Below are 26,167 nucleotides of genomic sequence, written 5' to 3' on the forward strand. Positions count from 1 at the left end.
AAGCATAGGATTGATTCTCCTCAATTTTTGTTTAAAGGGTTTTTGATCAGGCTTGAGAGGGATAGTATGCTGGATAACAGAGGTATCATAGGACTTTAGATCCTCATAACTCCATGCAAAGACATCCTGGAACTCTTTAAAGAGATCTATGTATTTGGGTTTTTGATCAGGAGGTAAGGATGCAGACAACTTTATTATTTTAGGCTTGTCAATGGTACCAATGTTGCATTCTTCAATGGCTGCATTTAGGGGCTGCATTTTTGGTTTTCTAGGGATGTCATTTGAATCAAAGATGTCCTCTAGTGGAGTTAGGCCTGTTGGCAGAAAATTGTCTTTCAGGTCTATGATTTCATCCTCAGCATTGGCCACTTCTTCACAACCAATTTGTTGAATTTGTTGAATGTTTTCCTTGTTGAAAATGGTTGGATGTAGCATTTGTTTGGCTGTTCTAGGCGATATTGGGTAGTTATTCTGTTCAAACTGTATTTGTGATTGACTTGCTCCATCAAGTATTTGTGATTGACTTGCTCTTTCAGTGTCAATATTTAGTCCTGCAAATTCTTGTTGCAAAGTCAAGAAATTGTTTATTTGCATATCATCCTCAAATACTTGCCAATCTTTAACATTGTTTGCAATGGAGGGTCTGTGTTTTATCTCAGCTGTAAAGCAATGATGGGGCTCAAAAGGTAGCTTGCAGGTACTCGCAAATGTGGCTAAACTATGAGCATGAAGATTATGGGTCCTAGAAATTTTGGTGATTTGGAATTCAGAGAAGAAGTTTAATACTTCAGCAACAGCAGACCTATAAGACCTAAGTCTTTTGTCATTAGTGACAAAATTTCCCTTCACTTGTTGGATAACTAAATCTGAATCTCCCATGATTGAAACCCTGGCAGCTTGCAAGAACTTTACTAACTTGAGGCCTAGTAAAAGAGCTTCATATTCTGCCATGTTATTAGTACATCTGAAGTTTAATCTATAGGCTCTGCCTTCGGCATGACTGTTTTCTTTATTGTGTACCCAAACTCCAGCTCCTGCCCCTAATTTGTTGACTGAGCCATCAAATTCAAGGAACCATAGAATATCTTGTTGTGAAGGAGATTTAATGATCTGTTCATGGGCTGGCAATGTAAGTTGAAGTTCTGGTTTTTCATCTGGCTTGTCTTCTAGGACAGTCTCATCATTTGATTGAATATGTTTGACAACTAGAGCAGCAGCAATGTCTAGTGATTGATTGACTGTTGTTTCATGGGTGGTAGTTCTTTCATTAGTGTCTTCCTCTTGTATGAGTATCTTGGTTTCAATATCATTTTTTGAGAGAGTTGTGCTGTCATTGAAGAGAATGTATGAGTCTATGTCAGAATGGACAACATATATGGGAAATTTTTGAGGCTTTTCTTCACTGCTGACCATGTATTTCATGAGTGTTTCTCTGTACAGTCTTTTTGGTTGCCCAAAAACAGAGATGGTGGCATATGACATATCTAATTGTAGGGAACCTTGAAGTTTAGCCCCCCATGACCTAGATAACAACATCCCATACTTGGGTGGGATGTCAGCAACTACAACATCCATTAGAATTGTTTTGTTTGGGTATTGAACAAGAGACACACATAGGTCTTTTATTAGTCCTAAACACTTGACTTGGCTGGAATCAAAGGAGAACAGGTCCTTGTATGGTCTGGTAATATCCAGGTTTAGTCTTTCCATGACTGATTCGGGCATCAGGTTGTGAGAGGCACCTCAGTCAAACATTGCATTATGTAATATTTTATCATGAATCTGTAAGCTGACATAAAAAGGTAGTATCCCTGTGACTACTGTTTTTCCATCCACTTCTGGGCCAAACAGTAATTCTGGAGTGTCATCCAATACATTGACATCATCTTTGCTGTTGGTGAGTTGAAGGGAATTCTTGATCTGTTGTTTATAAATTTCATGCTTGGCTAGTTCTGAGAGAGGAATTGCTATCTTTAATTTGCCAAGTTCAGTTTCTAGGTCAAAGGGTTTTTCAAACTGGGTCTTAGGGTTATGGACAACAGTCCTTTCCTTGTTTGCTAACTCTTCTTCTTGATTTTTATCTTGATGTTGGGGCTTGTCTTTTTTACTCATCTCTTGAGGAGTAACATTTAAATTAGGGTGAGAGGATGATGTTGCCATAGGCTGCTGTTTTAAGGACAATGGTTCAGTGATCTCTTCAATAATTACTTCTTCTGCGGGTGAATTTGTTTTGTCATTATGCTCTGTGACTATGGTTCTTTTAGGCTGCTGGTTATCCTTTATCTTTTCAGGCTGATTTACATTCACAGTTCTGCTCCTTAGCTTGTATTGTTTATGGACTTCATAAACAGCAGTGTCATAGCCTTGTTTAAAGTCAAATGATTCACCTGATTTAGTTTGGAGAAGTTTGATTTCATCATCCTCATGATCTTCTTGTGTTAAGAAAACTTGAATTTCACCATCCAAACCCATTAAATTAATCTGAGAATCTTCATTGGGTTCACTTGATGTGGAAGTTTCAGCATAGTTTTCTTGGAAAGGGGGTCTTATGTCTTGGTTAGCACTAGCCTTGCCAACGTTTGGGTTTTGAGTTCTCCTAAAATTTGGATTCCTAGTAGGGTTGTTCTGTGGTGTTTCCCATGATGATTTTCTTTCAACTAATTCCACCCTATCACCCAATCTCTTCATTCCATTGAGTATTGCATCCAGTTTTTGATCAAAGGCTGAGGGTTCCTCTTTGAAAGCAGTTCTCTTTTCCAACCTTGCTCTGTTTCTTTTGGCAATCAGGTTGGCTTCCACTGTGACAGCAACCTTTTGGGCCTCTGCAAGGGTTTGAGGGCCTCTTTCCTTTAACTGATAGGCCATGTCAGGGTCGAAACCATCAGGGAATTTGTACAAAGCTAAATCAGGAGGAGGTCTTAGATTTTGTGGTATTGCATTATATACATTGTTGAATCTTGCACAATACTCCAAAACAGTCTCTTGGGGACCTCTTTTGATAGTGTCATATTCCCCAAGTATGTGCAGAGGATCCTTCTTTTTCTCCCATCTGTTAGTAAAGGCTTGATACAACTCATCAGGAGTTGTGATGGAATTTGCATTCAGGGATCTAAACCAAGTTCTTACATCCCCAGTTAGGCTTTGAACAAACATCCTCATTCTCACACTGTCATCATCTATTTCATAGGTCTCAAAATGGTCTTGCATCCTTTTGGCATGCTGAACAGCTGTCAAAGGGCCATTGGAGTCAAAATATGAGATTTTGGTTTGGTAGTCTTGGGGTAGAGCTGCAGCATTAGCTGGTATTTGCAAGGGTGCATATCTGTTAGCCATATTCACAGGGTTTAAGGGGTTGACAGGGATGAATGGGACCGGGATGACTGGTATAACAGGGTTAATGGGAGGGGTAGAAACTAGGATGTTGGTTAAAGGAGTATGTGCAGTGGATGAAGGTGTGAAAGGAGGGCTCTGAGATGTAGAAGGGGAACTGGGGGAATCAAGGGTAGATCGAAACAAAACCTTGATTGGAGTTGGAACAAGGTTTGGATAACCTGTTTCAGGAGTTGAATCAGCAAGAGTTTGCTGTCCCTGCTGCTTCCTAATGATCCTAGGGATTATATTAGGATTTTCAAAAACAGCTGGTGGTTCTGGGTCAGGGTTTGACCTAGTATGTATGGTTTTCCTTTTAGGAGCCAGTTTCTAAACTTCTTTTGGTATTTTGCAGGATATTTTTGTGTCTACAGAGGCCAGACAAGATTTTGAACTTACTGTATATTTTCCAAAGCTAGCAGCAAAGGGAATGAGCAGCTTTCAAGAGATAAACAGAAATTAGAAAATCTTGAGGAACTCCCCAGTGGAGTCGCCAATTATGTTAACACCCAGGTTGTTCCCTTTGACTCCCAAGGGAATACGGCCAGGGTAACCACTAACCAATCTTTGGATTACAGTTTCTAGCCAAATTGTAATCAGAGAGGGCTCTCTCTTTATGATTTGTCTCTGTTTTGATAGTGTTTTAGGCTAGCTATTATGCTCAGGGTTTTGGTTTATGTTTTGGTTGAAGGATTTCTTTCAATGCTTAAGATGTAGTGTTCAGACAGTGGTATATCATTGGGCAATGGAGTCTAGAGCTGTGAAATGTTTGAAATGCTGGAGTGAGAATGTTCAGACTGCGGGGCCTATTGGGTATCTCAACAAACAAAATTTAAACTTAAGTGGTGATGTATGGTCAGCCAACGGAAAGCAATCAAGAATTCTCCATTAAGCTGGTGATGTGAAAGTGAAACATGTTGCTCAGGAGCAAACTTGAATTCCTGAAACAAAGGTCACTGTGAAAGATATATTCTGATAGTGTAGCAATTAAGAATTACACTTATCAAGATTATAGCTGAAGAAAACATTCATTAACAACGTAGATTGAGCTCAGGGTATAGCATGAATAAATCCTGAAGGCTATTCTTTTTCTTTGTTGCTAAATACTTAGAAATTAGAAACATATATGGACTGTAAAAGATTGAAAACACATAACAAAGTGAGTTATAGAAACTTATTGTATTGTGAGGTACACAGGAATCCTGCAGTTTTCAACAAACACCAGAACGCATTCAACACTTCAGAACTTTGAGAAATTCCATCACTTTCTTTATTAAACTCTGAAAGGATTACAGCATAAGAACTTCTTCAAGGGAAATCAACAACAACCCCTGCAAGCTTGTGCGAGGGGCAAATATATACAAACAGTATTACAAAATATCTAAGGCGTTGAGTCATCTGAGAAATCAATATTTCACCAACTTTGTTCAGAGCAACAGATAAGAAGTTATTGCTGCCTTTAATACAACATAAATGCATCTTTCTATCTGTCAGAAGATATTTTGGCTTTTGGAAGCCAACGAGTCGGTTGGAGTGATCTGCATTAATGCTGGAAAATGCGCTTTTGGAGCTGCTCTGCTGTAGCTTCTCGGCCTGGACACCTGTAGCTTCTCATCTTGCTTTGTTGGCCGTAAGTTCTGCTGAGTTGGCTCAGCTTTCATCCTTAATGCATGTTGATTCTTTTAAACTGTCCTGTGCATGATAATTTGCATTTTCTATGAACAAAATTTATTGAATGGCTTCCTGTTTATAAAATCATCTGTATTGCCTTAGTCCACCATTCTTGTGTAGGTAGTTGATGCCTGAGAATTGCATCCATAGTCTCCTCTGCCTCTGTATATTTATAAAAATTGGGAGGCACTTCAAACATGTGTTTAATTTCATTCATTATAAAAAATAAACTTTCTACTCTGTTGTAGAGAGTCTGTCCTGTGGCTGGCCCTGTTTCCTCTGAGGTGCTAGGCTTTTCATTGATCTGACTTGTGGCAAATGCATTGACCCTCTTGGCATACTGCTCATGTGTGAACAGTCTCCCTGCGCTGTTCAGTAAGCTAGGGAGCCCTCTGTTTTGTAATACCTGAAATTTGTCCATAAACCTGTTTACCTCAGTCTGCATGTCTTGGGTTCTTCTCTCTAATGTCTGCACCAAGTTTCTCAGTGTAAGAACCCTCTTGACTAACTGAATGGTCTCAGTTCTGTTTGAAATCCCCATGGTAGCCAACTGAGTACTTGTTCTGTTGTTAAGCACATTAATCATCCTGGTGGCAACTTCAGGCATGTTGCTTAGAGCAGCCCTTGATCTCTGAATTTCAGTCTGTGCTTTTGGAATGAGCTCTAACTGCTCATGGATTGTTTCAATATACTGCCATTGGTCATTAATAGACTGGCCAATATTAGCCCACAGCACTATTTTAAGCTCAGCCACAACTTTATCTAATTTGAGCTCATTCTCTAGCTCTTTGATCCTGTCTTTGAGGGCTTTTATCTCCCTGCCCTTTTCTGCCACAGACTGCTTGGATTTGTCATATCTATCATTTACTTTGGCCAATTTCTCCCTGGTCTCATTCAGTTCTGTCATTTGAGCTTCCAGGGCCTGAATCTCATTCCTTAGCTTTTGCATATCCAAGCTAGGGGCCTGCTCTGTTGTTGGTGGTGCTGAAGTAGATGGTGTTGCTTGTTCAGTCTGTTGAGGAGGAGGAATAGTAGATGGAGGGGCTTCCTCAAGGTTAATGATTTGAGGAGGAGGCTGGGAGGTCCGACCTTCTTCTCTTTGTTTCAGAGTTGCTTGTAATGCTACCTGTGCAGCCTCTTATTCTCCCAGCTTTTCTTGTGTCTGGATGAGCTGTTTATAGAGAGACACCAACAGAGCTGTGGCATCTTGATCATGCCTTTGTTGAGCTACTTCATCTGTTTTAGGGTGAATTGTGGCTGGGAGTTTGATCTTTCTCCTTAAAGCTGCCATATCTGCATCCCTCAATTTTAATATTTCTTGTATGCCCTTGATATCTTTGGGGTCATGCCCAATCTCAATAATTATATCTTCTAAGGACCTTATTCTGTTGTCCTTTGCTTGTGAGGATGCCCTTTCCAACTCAAGTTGGGCAGCTGTATTATTAAGGCTATTTTCTAGCCTATAGTTATCCAATGCCTTGTCTGCCAAGGAAGCATAGACCATCTCACCTTTTTGTTTATGCAATTCAATTTTATCCATTGGGTGGATGTCCTTGGCCAGGACCTCAAGATTGGTCCTTAGGTAATATGAAGGGGACTGTGGCTGCAAAGTAGTTGGTATGAGGTGACTCATGATCATCTTGCCCTCCTAGACATCACATGCATACATTAGTCGCTGCTGGCTGGTGGGAGCCATTTTCAGCAAATGGTTATACAGCTGTATTTTTATGGGCTCATTCCTTTTCTTTATTTCAATGAACTGTTGTTTAATGCTCAGTTCACCCTCTCTCTGCTGGCTAGAGGAGCTGACTTCTCCTCCCACTGTCCTCTCTTGTTCCTGTTGGAAGGAACTTGTAGATGCCTCCAAACTAGGCGGGCCCGTGCCCAAAGATTGCCCTATAAGCATCTCTTCCTCTGAAAGGGGATTTATCCTGTGCCTCTTCTCACCATGACTTGTTGATGTAGTCAAGGGAGTCTCTCTATCCCTTTTCCTGCTTACATCCTCCTTTTGTGGAGTTTGGAGGACTGAGGTTTCATTAATAGCTTCTTGCCTAGGAGGTACTATGTTTTGAGCCTGCTGCTCAGTGAGAATTGGGGCCTCAACTGCCCCTTCTTGCTGTGTGGGCTGCTCTTTGTCATGCTTCCTTTCTCTTTGCTGTGATTCCTGTTGTTGCTGTTGCTCTACCTGCTGCTGCACTTCTTCTTGTTGTTCCATCTCTTTTTCTACTTGCCCTTCAGTCATGGGAGGTGGCTGTTCCTTCTCCACCTGTTTTTCTTTGCCTTTGCTGCCTGTCTGTTGAGTGTCCATGGCAGCTTGTTGATGTGTTGTTGAAGAAGAGGCAGCTGCTCCAAGTTGCCTTTGATATGATAAGGAAACCTATCCACAAGTTTCCAAGTCAGCCTCTTTTTGCATATTCCTAGCCTCTCTTTCTAGCATCTGCTCTCTAGTAATTGGCTCTTCTAGAGTGCCCTCTTTCCAGCTCAAAGAATTTGCATACTTTTCAACATGAGGCAGCCTTACGTGTGCATAGGTACCCAATTTGTGTTTTATCCTCCTGAGGGAAATAAAATGATTACGGTCATAAGGTGACCATTTGAAACTGGTTTGCAATTTGAGGCTTGCTAGGATCATATCTGCCTCCTTCCATCCCTCCTCTCTTTTTTTGTACAAAAAAGGGCCCAGCTGGCTCCTTACCTTCAGTTGTACCTTCTTGTTTTTGCTTTGGAAATGGATGTAGTCAGCACTTCCAAACTGCCTGAAGTATTCTAAGGCAAAAAGTCTCATGGGGACATACCTTGGAAGCCTAAAAGGGTCCAACTCACAGCCATATACTTTGATTACTGTGTGATGTTGGTAAAAATACCAATCACCAATGCTGTAGGATTTGGAGAGATGGAGAATTCTCTGCATGTCATCGGCTAACCTTGGAGGAGGGACACCATACAGTAATGTCATAGCTGGGTGAATGAACAGGTCTATAAATTCACAGTATGTGTATGGTGATTGAGAAACATTATGGAAAACTGAAGTCCAAAACACAACTGACCTTGGATTTCCCTGGGCATCAAGTTTCTTGAGGGGAATGGGGAAACTGTCTGGTTGATAAAACAAGAACAGGTGGTAGATGTATGAGGTGTATCTGAATACCCTTTCCCTTGGTAGATTCATTAGCTGTTCATGGATCTTTTCTGCAATATAGGTGGCATAGTCATAGTGTACAGCTGGAGGCTTTCCAGGAGAAAACATGGACAGCATTGCCATTATAGTGTCATCAACATCCTCAATTCCCCTGTACCCCAGGGCATAGTTGATCAAATCCACTAGCATTCTGCCCAAGTCATTCAGGTAGTGATATCCAATAGGAGGAGTTCTCATAGTTTCAGAGCTTGGTTGTACAAATAGCTGGTTAATTTTGATAATCTGGGCACTTGACAAGTTACTCCCCTTCTTTATTAAATCCAACATGGAAAGAGGGGTCAATGGCCTTGCAGTATGGAAATGCAGCATCTCATTTATGGTTTCTGGAGTGATAAAGAACAAAACTGAGCCTGTAGGACTGAGAACAGCTCTCTGGCAAGGATCATAGCATTCCTGGCACTTGTGGATCAAGTCTGGGAGGGCATTGAGTTGAGGGAGGTTGTAAATGGGCAAATTTGAGTCCCAAATCCCTAAAATATCAGCTCCACCAAGGTGTTGGGCTTTCAATTCATTTAGCATGTGAATATTGAACTTGGAACCCATTGGAAACCAATCTAACATCTGATAATCTACATCTCCCAGGGCTTTCCATGCTATCTCCCTTTGAGGGGCATTCAGAGGCTGGATATTCAGGGCTATTGGTGTCTCCATAGCTAATAAGGCTTCTGATTTGTATGTAAACTGGTTCTGAATGATCAGAGCAACCCGGAGGAGTTTCTTTGCAATGGAAGTGTGAATTTCAAGGAATAGAGGGCAAATGAACAGCTGCAGCAATTGAAATACTGCTTTGAAGTGTAAATAAGACCAATGTCTGGTCTCAATCTGTTTCTTTTAGCAGGTATGTACTGCTTGAGTGACTGGTTCGCGATTGCGCGAACAGAGTACAGTTTTTTATGAAAATGTGGGCAAACAAGGCTCAGCTGGTGCTTTTCGACCTCACAGTTGCGAATGGGGGCTAGACACAGGAATTTTACCGGCAATTTATAAGTTTCGGTGTCTTTTAAGCTTTTTGAGGGAATTCACAGACAAATTAGGCATATGAAGGATTTACAAAGGTAAATACCTGGTAAACAGCGAGCAACGGTCACGAATCTATGTAGAAATGGCGCGCCGGAGGTCTCCAAATCGATTTCAGCAAGGTGGTGCAAGTTTGGACGTGAAAAGACCATGCAGAGAAAGCAACAGCGAATTGGCAAAAAGTATGAAAAAACACGAAAATTGGCCAAAATATGGATTTTTGGCATATTGGTGCGTTTTTTGGATGACGTCAGCATGACGTCATCAGGTGGGGTCAAGGTCGGATGACGTCAGCATGACGTCATCGGGTGATGTGGCAAGCTATGATTGGTCCACGGGGATAGTGAGGTGGCAGACATATCAGCGCGGGTGCGGACGAAGGAGTTGATGTGGCGGCGGGGTGGCAGTGGCGTGGCTCTGACGCGGTGATGACGCGGTCATGGCAAAACTGGTGGTAAAAGAAAAAGCGGTAATGGTTTTCTCGGACCGCCTACCATACGACGATGGTTTTGTCAGAGGGCAACCCGAGAAATTGTGAGGGCGACGCGTGGCAGGGGCCTGACGTCACCCTCTGACAGTTTCTCGGGTACTAAATGTCGGACGTCGGGCCCAACTCGATATGTGTAATATCCGTCCGATCAAAAGCGCTCGATCGGACGGTTGACGGGTCAGTGAAGTGATCGGTCAATACGGAAGGGGGGGCAGGATTAAAATAATACTTCTTTCGGGATTTGTGCTCGGCGGACACCTCTGGGATGCGGTGGTTTGTAATGTTTTTCAAAGTATTTTGAAAATAAAATAATATGCGCCGATACTTTGGATAAGTGCAAAAAGTGGGTTTTTGGTGTGTTATTTGCAAATGAAGCGGGTCATAGGTAAAAAGGGTTTTTTCAAGGTTTTCTTAGCAAATGAAGGTTTTAATGGGCCAAATGGATTCAGAAGAGGGGAGGGGGGTAAGACTTAGGTTTATCAAAGTGACCAGATGTCATTTTGATCCCTGACAGAGAAAATATGGCTATAATGCCAAGGGGAGGGATATTTATACAATGTTTGGGGTTTATACACCATGGTGTTATAATACTAGGGAAAGGGTAACATAGGGGAATTATATAATAGAGTTAGGGTTAATATGGATGAAAAAAGGGGATGAGGGGTAATATTACTAAGTTTATTTGAAAATAACTTATCTTAGGGAGTAGAGCAAAATGAAAAGAGTTTTTAGACAAGAAATGTGGCTTTTGAAGGAACAAGAAACACCATGAAACCACCAATTCTTCCATGGATCTCAACTGATGATGGGATGTTAGTAATGAATGGGAAAAGGGGAAGAAGGGAGGTTAGACATGCTTCTTTGCTTTGCTGCAACCTGATGGAGAAGAACACCTTCTCAATTCATTGATTTTGCTTTGTGAACAAGGCTAACACACATGCAATTTGTAAGAAATGACATTTCTGCAACCCCAACTTCCTACCCATCTACTTGCCTAGCATTTTTATTTCTTCTTGGAGGGTGCACTTAGGCTTGCAGACCCTTATTTGCCTTTTCTTTTCTTTGGCTTTTTTCTTTTGTTTTTCTATCTACTGCTACCCTTATTGCTTCCAAGGTCCCAGATTAAGCAGTTGGGAGCCTTACTTCTCTACCTAAGCTACTTGTCTGCCAAGATTAAACAGTTTGGACAGACTTCTTACTCTATTCTACAACTGAAAATTTAAAACATGGCATGATCCAGTTTAGACCGTTGGACCATCCATCAAAATTCAGTCCACATCAAGCTATAAGCACAGATTGTATTCTCTTGGAAATATGTGATCTTTGCATCATCAAAGCCGAGCATATTTGGACCTTTCCTTGCCAATCATGAAATATGAAACCTATTGGTATAGGTAGCTAACAAGAAGAATTGGTTGTGTTGTTGAAGGTGGGCATGGATTTATCCCATTTCATGAAGTAGTCAATAGTGATGATGATACATTGATGGCTATTACTAGAGGTAGGATTTCATGTAATAAAATCAATACCCACTTAGAGAAGGGGACCACCATAATTGCTAGGTGTAAGGGATAAAGTGGCACTTTAGGTTTCTATGTACACAATTGGAATTTAGTGCATATTTTAATGGATTAAATGAAATCATGGAAGAGAGGAAGCTAAAAGTAACTACTATGGATCACCTTTTTTGATATGAACATATTAGAGAGGTGTCCCCAATAGGTGCCACTATGAAAATCATTAAGGGTGTGCTTGGCTTCCTCTAGAGTGAGGTACTGATCCAAAATAATGTTCACACCCTACCGATAGAGAACATCTCTAATGATGAGATATTGATGGATTGATGGTAGGTACATCAATGATCATCTCATGTAGATGAGGACTGGACTTTCGAGTACAAAGATAGATCAGGATGTCCCCATACCAGTGGTCATCAAAGGAAATGATGAACAATTGTTCATCCAAGAAACTATTGTTAACTAGGGAGTTGTTTGTGTCAAATGGTAGGTCTACAATGAGCTTGGTGAGGATGAGCATCTTCTTGCTCTTGGGAGCGCCAAATTTGAGGTCAAACTCTTGAAGAATAACAATCTAGTGTGTGAACTTGCTATTAATGAGTTAGTGGCTGAACAAGTGCTACATGAGATTCGAATGTGCCTCAACCTTGGTGGTGCACAATAGGATGTAATGATGTTGTTTATAAACCAAATGAACTAGAGCGAGGGATAAATTTTATCTCTAGTCATAATTGAGTGGTGGTGTTGATAATTATTTCTCACATTGTATATGACATGTTCTCAACCATTATCTCGCTCTTAAATTAACAACCTAATGATCAAGATATGTGAGGTTGAAAAATATAGGTTGTGGTAAAATATAGGGTACTAATGAATGATGCTTTAGATGAGGCATCACTTAATGCATCAAATGATTTTTTAGCTTTATTATCTCATCAAAATGGGATTTCCTAGTGAAAGAGATATAAAAATCAATGAGTGTAGGTGGTGTAGTCTAGGACAAAGTGATGTAAAATGTTGGCCTTGATTTGGATATTTTGCAACTAGAACACGGTCTTGGATGGGGGAATTCCATGAGTGGCTTGGACCTTGATAGGATCTACCATAATTCCTTGTTGGGATATGTTGAACCCAAGTAATTGGTTGATAGATACACAAAATATGCACTTGAGGGATTCATGTGGATCTTATACGTTTAACATTGTTGGAAGATGGTTTGCAAGTCTTAAAAGTGTTGGTATTTTCATCTAGAGAGAGTGATGTGATCATCTAAATAAGAAAGGATGAGATGAGAAAGATTGTGAAAAAAGTAGGTCATATCTCCTTGGAAGGTGGCTTCGGAATTCTTGAGGCCAAAGGGCATGATGTGGGATGCGAAGGCACTCCATGGTGTAGCAACACATGGTTTGTAATAATTCAGATGGTGGATCTGGATCTGGTTTAATCCGAGAACCCATCGAGAAAGGAGAGGGATTCATGTAACACAAGTATCAATAACTTGATCGATGAATAGTGTGGGAAAATTATCTTTATGACATGCTTGGTTTATACCTTGAAAGCCAGTACACACATGAATGGTACCTTACTTTTTCATAACAACGATTGGGTTAGAGACCCAAGATATATAAGCAATAGGATAAATAAAATGAGCTTTGTGACACTTATAAATTTTATTCTTGATGTCCATCACTTTAGAGGGGTGAAGTGGTATTTAATCCTATTAAATCATAATGACATCAAGCCAAGTGTCTATCCCATGTTCTACAATGGCATGATTGAGGCCAAAAATATTTGTGTAAGACTAGTCAAAGAAATATCAAAACCCTTGAAGGAGATACTTATAGGAAAGTACTTCCTTTAATGAACATGTGGCCTTGAGGATTATTTTTTCAACTATGCCTAGTTTCATGGAAATGTCCATTTTGATAATGGGTGAGACGTTAGCGATGTTTTCTTCTTCAAAAACATCAACGCTTGGGATTGTATTGTTGACACCCTATTTTGCTCCTTTGTGTACTTGTTGTGGGCAATGTTGAAGAAACATTTCATCACCAACTCACACTTACTTTTAATCCCTTGACATTAAAAAAATTAAATGCATGAACTCCTAATAAATTTTCTCTTGTTCAATTATGGACCATTCATAATCTTGAGGGAATACATCCTCTATATTGCTTTTTTCTTATTTCCATGACCTTATGGAAAGCTTTAGTGGGCCTATCCCATGTCTTAAGCTAATGTAATTGAGCATGAAGCTTACCTACCTTAGCATGACATACTTCTTTGATCCTTAGAAAGTGGTAGATATTGATGGCCCTATCCTATTATCTTTATCAAAAGGGTTAGATTGAAGGGACTAATACACAACTTCAAATTCTTCTTGGAAAATTCATTTTTGGTTGTGCCTAATCGTAGAAATTTGATGACCATAGCAACAAATGCATGTTATTATTATTGAAATAATCTATTCCCAATAAGAAATTTCCCATTGACACATTGAGGCATGGGATACAAATTTCATATGGTTTTGATACATGAAACATAGCTATGGCTTTTCAAGTGGAAGGAATTCAAGAAAAAACACATCTTGTGAATACACATTTATTAAAACCCTAAGAAGTGTCAAATAAAATAGATTTATGGTGAAAAACATATGTAATGTCATCAATGTGCACTAATCTACTTCCAATAGAGGAGATAATAGATAAGGAGTTTGCTTCATGAGCATGGCTCTTTTAGCCATTGAAAATTTATTTTTGGTGTTTGCAAAAAATATTCCAAGATGAGATACAACTTTCTAGAGTCATGATGTAAAATTTGGTTGGGTCATAAAGTCCTAAATACATTATAAGGAATACCCAAGCTTCTTTCACTCTTGTAAGTTCCCTCAATGCTAAATATCCATGTTTGTCCTCCTAGTTTTTTATCATATAAAGGACACAAATGCCTACACGGATAAATAAATTAGTCAAATAATTTTCAAAGAGAAACTTAAAAAACTAGGGGGACAAGACATGGACCCAACTTTTGATAATATTCCAACCATTGTCCCTATTCAAACTATTGGACCTTTTTTCGATTTCAAGGGCCTCCCTGAATTTACGAGGATGCAAATGACTAACCCTAGCAATGACTTGGGCCTCCTTAATGCATATGTGATGCTTGGATTTTTCCACATGTTCTCCCAAAGCATAGGAGCGGGTCCTGTTGTGCTTGATGTCAGCGACATTCTCACGAATCCTTTGATTAATCGAGCAACCAATCTCACCAATGTAGGGAGTCCCACACGAGCACATGATAACGTAAACAACTTTCATATTTTTGGGGTCCACAGGGTCTTTTACAGATCTAAGGGAGCTCTAGATGGTGTTTAAAGGCCTAAAGGTTGAAAGAACCTTATGCTTCCTTAGGATATTCACAATCTTATCAGTGGTCTCTTGGATAAAAGGGAGATGAACACCATGAAATCAATCCCTGGTTTCTTTCTTAGCCTTAAGACCTTTTTCGGCTTTCAGGAAAGCCTCAGTATATTGGTGTCTACTATACCCATTATTAAAGAAAACCCTCAGGAGGTGTGCTTTCTCTTCTTTTAGATGGTTGTCATCAGAAAACCTTAAATCTCTAGTCACTAAGGTGTTGAGAACACCAAGTTTTTGAGAGGGGATATGATGAGAATTAGCATGAAGATATTGTTTCATGTGAGTTTTCTTCCGAAAAACTTGATGAGAAAAAGTGTCACCATCATTCCTTGAGAGAAGGACGTCAAGGAATGGTAGACTACCATTACTTTCAAACTCCATGGTGAACTTTATGGAACTGAACTGATTGTTACTTTAATTTATTTAATATTATTTGATCTTAATAATCAATATTATAAATTAAATAATATTATTCATAAACTAAACGTTTCTAGCTATCATATGAAGTAATGATCTCTACATTGCTCTCTATTAAAGCCTTGGCCTTGGTCTGCCTCTTCATCTGGTCCTGATGATGAGCCACACTGGATGGCTCGAAACGCGTCGAAAAAAATTCTCCTATGTGATTTCTACCAAAAGAATTTTCTTAATTCATTATGGGTCACACAAACCTGGATTTGGGGACATTAAAGCTCTCTCATAGTGGCAACAGGTTCTCTCATATAAGGTCAATTAGTGAATATAATCTTTTATAATAGTTACAATATTAAAAGGGTATTAAAAGGGTGTTGTCAAATTAGGTTTTGGAGATTTTGGCTGGAATCCAACAAAACATTTTTAGTGAAATCTTGAGGTTTTGTTTTTGGCATTATTTATTGAGGCAATAATTGAGCTCTGATGACTATTTCTCACTAGAATTTGATCGTTTTGTTTCAAAAAATTTGACCCATGGGAATGTTACTCGTTTTTTTTATGGTGGAAATGGATTTAACACTATCAAAAACTCCTTAGGCACCCAAAATATTGAAGCTTGATAGCTATAACCTGAACTTCCAAAAAAATTTCCCACATTTTATTAAAATTGTGCCGAAAATTCCATTATTTCCTAAGCGAAAACATCACCTCCTTAAAGTAGACATTTGGTTTTTGAAGATTTAGTATCGTAAAAAACCTCTATACACTTAAATTTCAAGGGATTCACAACTGAATATTATGATTCCAAAATAATCGGATAGAATATATAAAAAAACGCAAATGTGTAACAGATAGACTATGTCCATTGAAAGTAATCTCATGGCGGCGGTCACGTCACGATCGTTAGGTTAGAAGGTGACATTAAAAAGCATCACAGGGTAGTGGAAAGTGTTGAGCTAGTAAAATAATCTCATGGAGGCGGTGACGCCATGATTATTGCTTTAGATGGTGACATTGAAAATCATTCCAGGGCAGTGGAAAGCGTTGGGCTTGAAGGTGGCCACACATGTTTTATGGAAAGGTGTATTGTAAATTCTAAAATATTGTTAACATTTTTATTGCAATGAGTAAAGTCAATTGTTGTTGTTAGATTTTTAGAATATTTCAAACCTATAATCAAGTTAAAGTTAAGCTTACCTCAGGAATTAATTAAATAAATAAAATAAATAAATAAATCTAAACCAGCTTTTTGAAATATTTTAATTATAAAAATAAATAAATTAAAATTAAATTTATAGAATATTCCAAAAATATATTGTTAACCTAAATTTAGATAATAAAAAATGAAAATGTTTTTAGTCAGATTTTTTGGACTTTCTGGTGCTGGAATTTGGCTAAAAAATTTGAGGTAAAATCTTGATTTGTGTTATTTAAACTAGTTTTTTTTATTGTATATATGGATTCAACACCCTTAAATCCCCTAAGGCACTTAGATTGTGCAGGGGTTACTCATTAATCTTGTGATTTCAATAAATTGTTGTTGGATTTTAGAGAAATTAAACCAGAAAAATTTCCAAAAAATCTTGCTAAATCGATAAAAATAAACAAATCAAATTTCTCCACCATCTTATCCTTAGGTGTGGCATCACCTATACTCATTTAATGATTAAACTTATTCACATATTCTCCATTTCCTTCAACTTGTTATGGTTACACGTTAAATCAAATGGGGTGAACTGCACAAGTGTCGTGAATCGCCCGTCTTGCCTGAGTATTTGATGGAGGAACCTTTGTGTAGATTTACACGTGTGTTTTCCTAAAATATAATATGCGCATGTCATATGCCTTTGACTTGTGCCAATCTGTACTTTATAGGTATTTGAGATTTAGGCTCCACATGTTTCAACACATCTGGTACTCAAAAGAGTAAAAGTAAACTAGCAATTGCCCCAAAAGGTGCAAAGAGAGGGCGATAGAAATTTTAAATTGAAAATTTTGTACACAAAATTCTATAATCAATAAAATAATAATAATAATAAATTAATGATTATATAATAAAATATATTTTTAAGAATATAAAAATTATATAAAAATGATTGAAGATAAATTTAAAAAAAAAATTATGTTTATAAAAGTAGATTTTTTTCCAAAATTTTATGTTATAGGAAAAATTTGCATAAAATAATATGAAAATTACATAATTAACAATACACAAAATACATAAAAGAAATGAAGTTTTGTATAAACATCAAAATTACTTAATAAATTCTGATGCATCAATTAAATCTGATATTCTTAATACATCAAATAAATTTGATGAAATTATTAGCATTTTTCATATTAATAAATAATTCATTTAGTTAGCAGGGAATTGAGAAAAAAGAAATACAAAGAGGGATAATATACAACTTCACTATAGATAAGATTGTTTTTGAATTTACTAGGGCCCGACAGCGCAAAAAATGTGTTGATCTTGGGTCATGGAATTAGCAAGGGGTTAATCGTGCACCAAAATAGTTGGCCATGCAGTCCTACACCATGAAACTCAATGGGAGAGTCCTCTTGGCTTATTTGGGCCTGACCCAGGTTTGGAAGAATTGTTTAGCCAAACAAATCCCGCAGCTACCGGCCCTTTCAGCAACAGCCTGCAAAGCGCGGACTGAGGTCTCACCCGAGGTAGCAGGGGAGGGTGTTGGAACCAGGTTTCCGCACCTTGGGGATGTCTTGGATGTGGGTTGGGGCTCGTGCGCTGTTCTGCAGCCTTGCGTTGCGCTAGATCCGCGCAGATCAGAATATCCTAATTGCGCTTATTACAGATTGAGTCACTTATTACTGGTTTGATCTAGTCAAAGCGGTCTTTAAGCAAACATTTAGTACTTTTGGTTACTTTGCGCATCAAGATTAACCCAGTTCACATGTATTCAATCATAGCAAATGCATAAATCACAATAGTTCATTTATCATAAAACAGTGAAGTTGCAATTAGCACAAAATTCAGAAGAAACTTATCTTTATTATCAATTTTCACCAATACATCCAAATCCACCCTGCGCACTCAGCTACGGGGGTCCGTGCACATAGCTGCGGAGTTACCAGGACTTTGTGCACATAGCTGTAGAGCCTCTACTTTCTTCCCTACTCCCTTGACTCAGACTTACAATTGCTCTCAAGCTATTACCTTTCAGAACCTATTACATTCCATCTTTCAAAAGAACTGCCTTTCCCTCATAGAGCCACGCTCTATTAATACTCTCCCTTGGCCCGCGATCCCTCTACGGGCCAACTCTATTACTATTTCTTTACATTATTTTTGGGCGGACTACCCTTTGACTCAACCTACTATAGTTTCTGATCCGCGCTTTCCGTGGAGTCTTTTACCCTAATATTAGCGAACATTCCGGGCTTTGCACCCCATACTTGTTCTGTGGGGCTTGTGCTACCCAACAATCCCCCAACATAATCATCGTGACTCGTCCCGAGTCACTTACTGGCATGGCTAGACGCTCCGTCTTGGCTTCACAGTTCAGCTTTCATCGAGTGGCGCTCATCATCTGGCTGCTCCTGCATTGTCTCCTACAATGCTTTTCTTGCTTCAGTGTTTCGACAATATCTCGCAACCGATGATGCTCATTCTGCTCTTCTCGGTTAACACAGAACACCCCCTCCAAGGATTTTAGCACAAGCGGGGGAGCCGCATTCGGGACCTCCTGGTACCACCGTAGCCCTTTCCGACCAACGTATCTTCTCGTCGCACTGTCCGCTGCAACCTGTGTTGCAATTTTGCAAGGCCCTGGCTGCTGTCCGCCGAATCCTACTTGTCAAGAACCATCAGAGGCAACTTATTGACTGCATCTCCACCCATGGTCGTTGTCTATCCATCCTTTTATTGTTCTATTGTAATGCGCCATCCCGCCCATAGGTGGGGCGATGGCATCCAGACCAATTCTACTTCGCATTCCCTGCTTTTCGGTACATCCCTTGCTAGTAACACTATAGCCTACGGAATACCTGCAACTGTCAATACCAGACTCCTTAGAGAGTCCTACCCCCTCTTTGCCCAGATTACTACCTTCGGGCACATGCCGGGTGCAGACATGATGAACAGCTCCATCTGTATTTCCAAAGCGTAGGTTGCCCAACGGATTCCCCATGGTGCTTTATAAGCCATGTGAACTTCAAATTCCCGGATTACTACTCATTCTAGATAGTGTAACCTTCCCGTGTGAAATATGTGGCCGATCATTTCATATCTGGCTCGTACTGTTGCTCTTAATTGCCCGCCGCCCGCTCCCTTTTGCCATAATGCAGCCATGTTGTCATGAACAATGGTATTAACAGTCATCATTCCTTGGAGTGGCGCACTCGCGTGGCTCTGTCCATGGAACCATGCCCCTGATTGTTGGCCAATTGTACACGCACCCTGATACCTGTGCATCTATCCCCTAGACTGCTTTATCATCCCCCGCTCTCTTTCAATTGGTTGGAGCGGTGAGACTCTCCGTGGAACGGTTAGTCAGGCAGTCGGTCGGCCTATATAGAGCTTCAGGCGACTGCCATTCACTCTTCCCGGGAAGGGGTCTCCGTTGAGCTTAGCCAGCTAAACTATGCCCCCATCAGTTACTTCTTTAACGACATAAGGTCCCAACCAATGCATACAGAGTTTACCTGGGAGTTTTTTGAACTTATTGTCATATAATAATATGAGATCATCCTTCTTGAACGTGTGCACCTTGATATGGCGATCATGCCATGCTTTCTCGCACTGTTTTTGTACCTGCTGATGAAATCCCGCCAGAAATCGTTCTTCGTCTAGTTCGTCGAGTTGTGCGAGCCTTTCCTCGAAGGCCCCATGATCTTCCATTCCTATAGTTGCTGCAATCCGTAGGCTGGGCACGATATATTCCATAGGCATCATGGCCTCCTTACCATAGACTAGTCGAAACGGTGTTTGGCCTGTCAACTTTTTGCACGTGGTTCAGTATGCCCATAGCACAGTAGGGATGCGCAAGTCCTAATCGTTCCGTCACACATTGTAGATCTTAGTTAGTGCGGTTTCCAAAATTTTGTTGAATGCCTCAACGGTCCCATTTGCTTGTGGATGGTATGGCATGCTCTATTGGTGATATATTTGGAATTGCTCAGTGAGCGCGCTAATGGTTTTGTTCAAAAAATGTGTTCCTCGATCACTCATGAGAATCTTAGGACACCCAAACCTGGTCAACACATTCTCGAACAAGAATTTTGCCATTGTCGCAGCTATGCAATCCTTAACTGGCTGTGCTTCTGCACATCGGGTCAAGTATTCAGTCGCAGTGATAATATAGCGCGCGCCCATCTCCCCTCACAGTTCAATAGGCCTGATGAAGTCGATCGCCCATATCTCAAATGGCTGTAGTGTTACCTGTGGCTGAAGTGGCATTTCATCCCTTCGGGACAACTTGCCTATTCGGTGGCATACATTGCAGGCCTGTCAGTATGCTTTTGAATATTGATGTAGGGTTGGCCACCATAATCCGGCGCTAAGAACCTTCTGGGCTGTGGCGCGACCCGCATAATGTCCGCCATAAACCCCTCCATGTGCTTCGGCAAGAATCTGTTCTCGCTCAAACTCTAGTACATATCAACGTAATATCTCATCATGACCCATCTTGTAGAGATGGCTGACAATCACAGTGAAATCTGCTGCTTGTGTCACCAATTCCTTCTTTTTTTGCACAGAATACCCCTGCGGCGCAGTGTCGGTAGTCAAAAAATAGATTATATCTTCAAAGTGGCCATTCGCAATGTGCACTGCATACAACTGGGCATCCAGGAGTCCTTCTAGATTCGTGGGTTCCTCGCCCATCTCAATCCGGGATAAGTGGTCTGGACCCGCATTCAGACGTCCTAGCTTTACAACAACCTCAAAATCATATTCCTGAAACAACAGCAACCATCGACAGATGCGCCCCCCCAACACAGGTTTATTCACTAGGTATTTTAGCACAGAGTGATCAATATACATCTTAAAATGTCCTCCAAGCAAATAGTGACAATACTTCTGGAGTGCGTACACCATCGCCAATCCCTCTCACTCAGTAGTAGAGTAATTTTTCTCGACTTTTGACAACCTTTTACTTGCAAACGTAACCGGGTGGTCAATTCCCTCCCCGCCTTCCTGAGTAAGAACTGCTTCTAATGTGATACACGACACGTCAACATGTACGTGGAACTCCACGTCCCATTTTGGAAAGATCAAGATAGGGGCAGATGCCATTTCTTCCTTAAAAAATTCCAGGCTTTTGTGAAATCCTCGTTCCAGTAATACGTGGCATCGTTTTTTAACAATTGTTCCATTGGATCTATGATCTAGGCGTAACCTTTTATGAACTTCCGATAGTACCCCGTGTGTCCCAGTGTAGTGCAAAGTTGTTTGACACTGCGCGGTGCTTGCAGACCTAGCATTATAGCGATCTTCGTCGGATCCACCATCAGGCCTTGCCTACAAACTACGTGACCCAGCAAGTTCCCGAAAGGAACAAGGAATGTACACTTCTTTAGATTGAGCAGAATCTGGTGTCGACGGTAGGTATCTAGCATTAATCATAAGCTCTCAGTATGTTTCTTAACCAGGCCAAAGACGATCCAATCATCAAGATAGACTTCCAAGAATTTATGTATAAATTCCTTGAATGCAGCTACCACAATGCAGGAAAATATTTCCGGTGCATTCTTCAGCCCAAATGGCATCACCGTATACTGAAAACAACCCCATTCCATAGCAAACATTGTCTTGCTTCGATCTTCCGGCGTGATCTTGATCTGATGGTATCCAAAGAACCCATCCGTAAAGGAATACGCTTCTTGTCTGCCCACATTTTCTAAGACTTCATCGGTAAAAGGTGTGGGAAATGGATCGTTAACACAAGCATCATTGAGTTTCCATAGATCCACGCAGATGCAGATCTCACCCTTCTGTTTCTTCTCCTGTACCACCATCGAACTTACCCAATCAGACTCCTCGACTGGTTCAATGATCCCAGTATTCAGCATCTTTTCCAACTCTTCTCATACTTTTTCTTTGTATTTTGGATTCAATTGGTAAGGTCGCTGCTTTACTGGCTTCGCGTCAGGCTTCAAGGTTATCTTCATCATTCCTAGTTCGCCCCGAATCCCTTTCAGCTCCGTAATCTTAGTAGGGAAGAGGTCTCGATACTCCCTGAGCAGCTCGACGACCTTTTCCACTGTAGCATCATCCCAGTAATCCCCAAGCGTAGCATACTTTGGCTCTTCCTTGGTTCCGATATTCATTTGCTTCATTTTTAATGGCGTTGCGATGTCTGGATCTTCTATTTCGGGGCCACGCACTTCTCAACTTCCTTTGAATTCTGGTATATTGATGTCATGCGGATCATCCTCGTCCCCTTCTGCTTTTACATTGTAACATTCCAAGGCCCAGCTCAGCTGTCTGACCAGTCTGGTTGCACGACTTCTTCTGGTTCAAGCGGCAATGTGAAAATTGCGGTCTTTACTAGCTTTAATGCGTCATCCACTGTATCCATCCATTGATCCTCAAAAAGAAATGTTGACAGAAACCTTTCGCGCAAGATATCCCACTCACCTGTGCCATGTCGGAGCTCTGTTTCAGTATACCAATTCCTTGGGATGACATCTAAGGTATGATAAAATAGGTGCACCCATTCTGGTTGCGGCTCTTCGCCATAGGCTTTGGTCCATTTTCTCAGATGTATGTGTGGATTCTCTCGTCCATCATATTTCTCCGTTAGTTGGAGTGTTGGCTTCCCAAATCGTATCTGCATCATGCGCTTACAGCTTCACCAATCTGTGAAAGTTCCTTCATGGGTACCCCACCATCGCGTCGGTGTTGCGCGCAATGCCCATTTGAGTGCATCAAATCGCTGGTACTCTAGTACTGCGCTCTCAAACTTCTCCAGTAATTCATTTACTATTGTGAGCTCGTCATACATCCGCAGCTCGCGGTCCTGAGCTTTAACACAGTACACGGATTTGGTCAGCATATTGCAACTTAAAGTAGTTTCCCCATTCATTCTGTTCCACCATTGTTCATCTTCTTCCTTCGAATCATCGATGTATGGTTCCACGTAACCTCGTGAAATTCTCCGTTCTTCCATTACCTTACCCTTTATTGGCCTTTGTGCAGCAATTTGGTAGATGCAATCCAATGCTTCGTCTTGCTCGTCATCATGCACAGGTTCCGTGTAGCGGGGTCCCTCAGTTGGATCTAGCGGAAAAGCTACGCGGTGCGAATTTTTCTCAAATATCATCTTCCTATGCTTGAAATTAATAATCCCATTCATGTCGATGGCCCAGTCTATTCCCAACAACGTGGGGTATGGGCTTTTTTTGTCCACTATCTCAATAACTTCAAAGTCCGTTCTAGTGCTTGCACCATCCAGGTCTACGGTGATTCCTTGCAGCCTACCCATGGGCAAGATCTTCTGCTAATTTTCCATCCATAATTGGATCGGAGACCATTGGAGTGGGGGCTTGCCGATACGCTCCCACGTCTGCTTAGGCAAGACATTTGCATCCGAACCAAGGTCCAGAATGACCTGATCCATCTCATAGTCACCAATCCGCGCTGTTAACTGCATTTCTTGTCCAGTCCACGACGTATGGCTCCCCATTCATCGGACTATGCGAGGTTCTCCCCATCTTGCATATTTGTTAATTACCTCCTGCAATCCTTTCACTGCCCTATTATCGTGAAGTAACTTCATGCAAGTTTCTATGAAAGTTGTTAACATCAAGGGACCTTTATATAGCTCAGACTAATCTCCTTCTAAGGTTGCACTGCTCCTTAGTACCATATTTACTTTAGGTTCTTCCTTGCGTGGTTCGGCCCTTATCATCTGGACATTCTGTGTCATCGTAGGAGGTGCTGTCCTTTTTTTGCGAATCTGTGCTAGCAGCATAGGGCAATCTAGCAGTTCATGGTCGAATTGTTCGTAATAGGGACATGATACTCGAGTTGGATTTGTGCAATCCTGCGCGTAGTGTCCTGGTCCTCCACAATTGTAACAAATTAGCTGTCCTCGACCCCTTCCTGGTCCCATTCTGCCCCGTCCTTGGAATCCACCACGTGCAAACGTTGCAACTGGTTTTTGATCTCGTTTCACAGTCTGTATTTAGTAGGCAGATGCCTGATCCACCAACATTTGGCAATCTCTTTCCTCGTGACCCACCAATCTACAAAAGTTGCAAAAGAGCTGTTAGGGGGTCTGATTGTATTTCGACATCAAGTGGCAATTATCAATGTTATGTTTCCCTCGTACTTGACAGATTGCGCACCAGAGCGGGGCGATCACGCTCGACCCTGCCTGTGCCTCTAGTCGCAATGGTGCTAGTCCCCCCGTGACCACAAGGTTTACCACGACTAGACAATGGTCTTTATCATGTCCCTGGCCCCTACACTTGATGCACTAAACTTCTTCCCAAACTTCTGGCACCTGGTCTTGTTTTAACTTTTGTATTTCCAAACACAAATTTTGGACATGCGCTTGGATTTGCTGAACTCCCAACCCTGGGTCCTGTACCGGGGTTTCGTGCAGCCGCATTGCTGCCTCCAGCGCTTCTTCTTGGGTTGAGATCTTCTGTTGTGACAAAGCTGATTTCAGATATGGCATTAATGATGCGATAAGCTAAGTGCGGTGTTGTGCATCCGTCAAGGTCATTTTGGCTTCGTGAATAATGATTTTTAACCTCTAATCCAGATCCCACGAGGTCTCACTAGCCATCATCGTGATTTCTTTGAATCCTACGACTGACTGCAACTCCGATTTTGGCCATCTGAATTCCTTTTTTCACTCAGCGTAGATGTCCGCTATTCCCACCATTGGGTTGATGCCTGAATACTTCATATACCATGTTAGCGCTCGGTCCTGCAGTGTGCTAACTAAGATGAATTTCTTGATATTATCATCCGTGATCTGCTGTGTGTTCCATATTGAATTCAATACAAACCAAAACTTTTCCGGATCTTCACTTCCTGCTCCCTTGAATATTGGTAACTGAATGGCACTCGCCATTACTACCGTCCTATTCCTTTGTCACTCTTTCCTTTAGTGTCCCCACCTTTCACACCAGACACCCTTTAGGTAGATCTCGGTCCCAGCAACGGAACCATTTGTTGGCTTATTTGGGCCTGACCTAGGTTTGGAAGAATTGTTTAGCTAAACAAATCTCGCAAATATCGGCCCTTTCGACAAGAGCTCGTGAAGCGCGAACTGAGGTCTCACTCGAGGTAGTAGGGGAGGGTGCTGGAACCAGGTTTTTGCACCGTAGGGATGTCTTGGATGTGGGTTGGGGCTCGTGCACTGTTCTACAGCCTTGCGCTGCGCCAGATCCTTCCAGATCAAAATATCATAATCACGCTTATTACATATTGAGTCACTTATTACTGGTTTGATCTAGTCAAGGTGGTCCTTAAGCAAACATTTAGTACTTTTGGTTACTTTGCGCATCAAGATTAACCCAGTTCACATGTATTCAATCATAGAAAATGCATAAATCACAATAGTTCATTTATCATAAAACAGTGAAGTCGCAATTAGCACATAATTCTGAAGAAACTTATCTTTATTATCAATTTTCACCAATACATCCAGATCCACCCTACGCACTCAGCTACAAGGGTCCGCGCACACAGCTGCGAACTTACCAGGCCTCTGTGCACATAGCTGCAGGGCCTCTACCTTCTACCCTACTCCCTTGACTCAGACTTACAACTACTCTCAAGCTATTTCCTTTCAGAACCCATTACATTCCATCTTTCAAAAGAACTGCCTTTCCCTCATAGAGCCACGCTCTATTTATACTCTCCCTTGGCCCGCGACCCCTCCGCGAGCCAACTCTATTACTATTTCTTTACATTATTTTTGGGTGGACGACCCTTTGATTCAACCTACTTTAGTTCGCGCTTCGTGTTTTCCGCAGAGTCTTTTACCCTAATATTACCCAAAATTCCGGGCTTCGCACCCAATACTCATTTCGCGGGGCTTGCGCTACCCAACAAGTCCTGGAGCTACTTTTCGAAAACTAAGTGAGTCGA

This window comes from Pinus tabuliformis, chromosome 8, assembly GCF_031772625.1.
Source record: "Pinus tabuliformis cultivar Carrire ecotype Pingquan chromosome 8, CPIR1, whole genome shotgun sequence".
NCBI lineage: Eukaryota > Viridiplantae > Streptophyta > Pinopsida > Pinales > Pinaceae > Pinus > Pinus tabuliformis.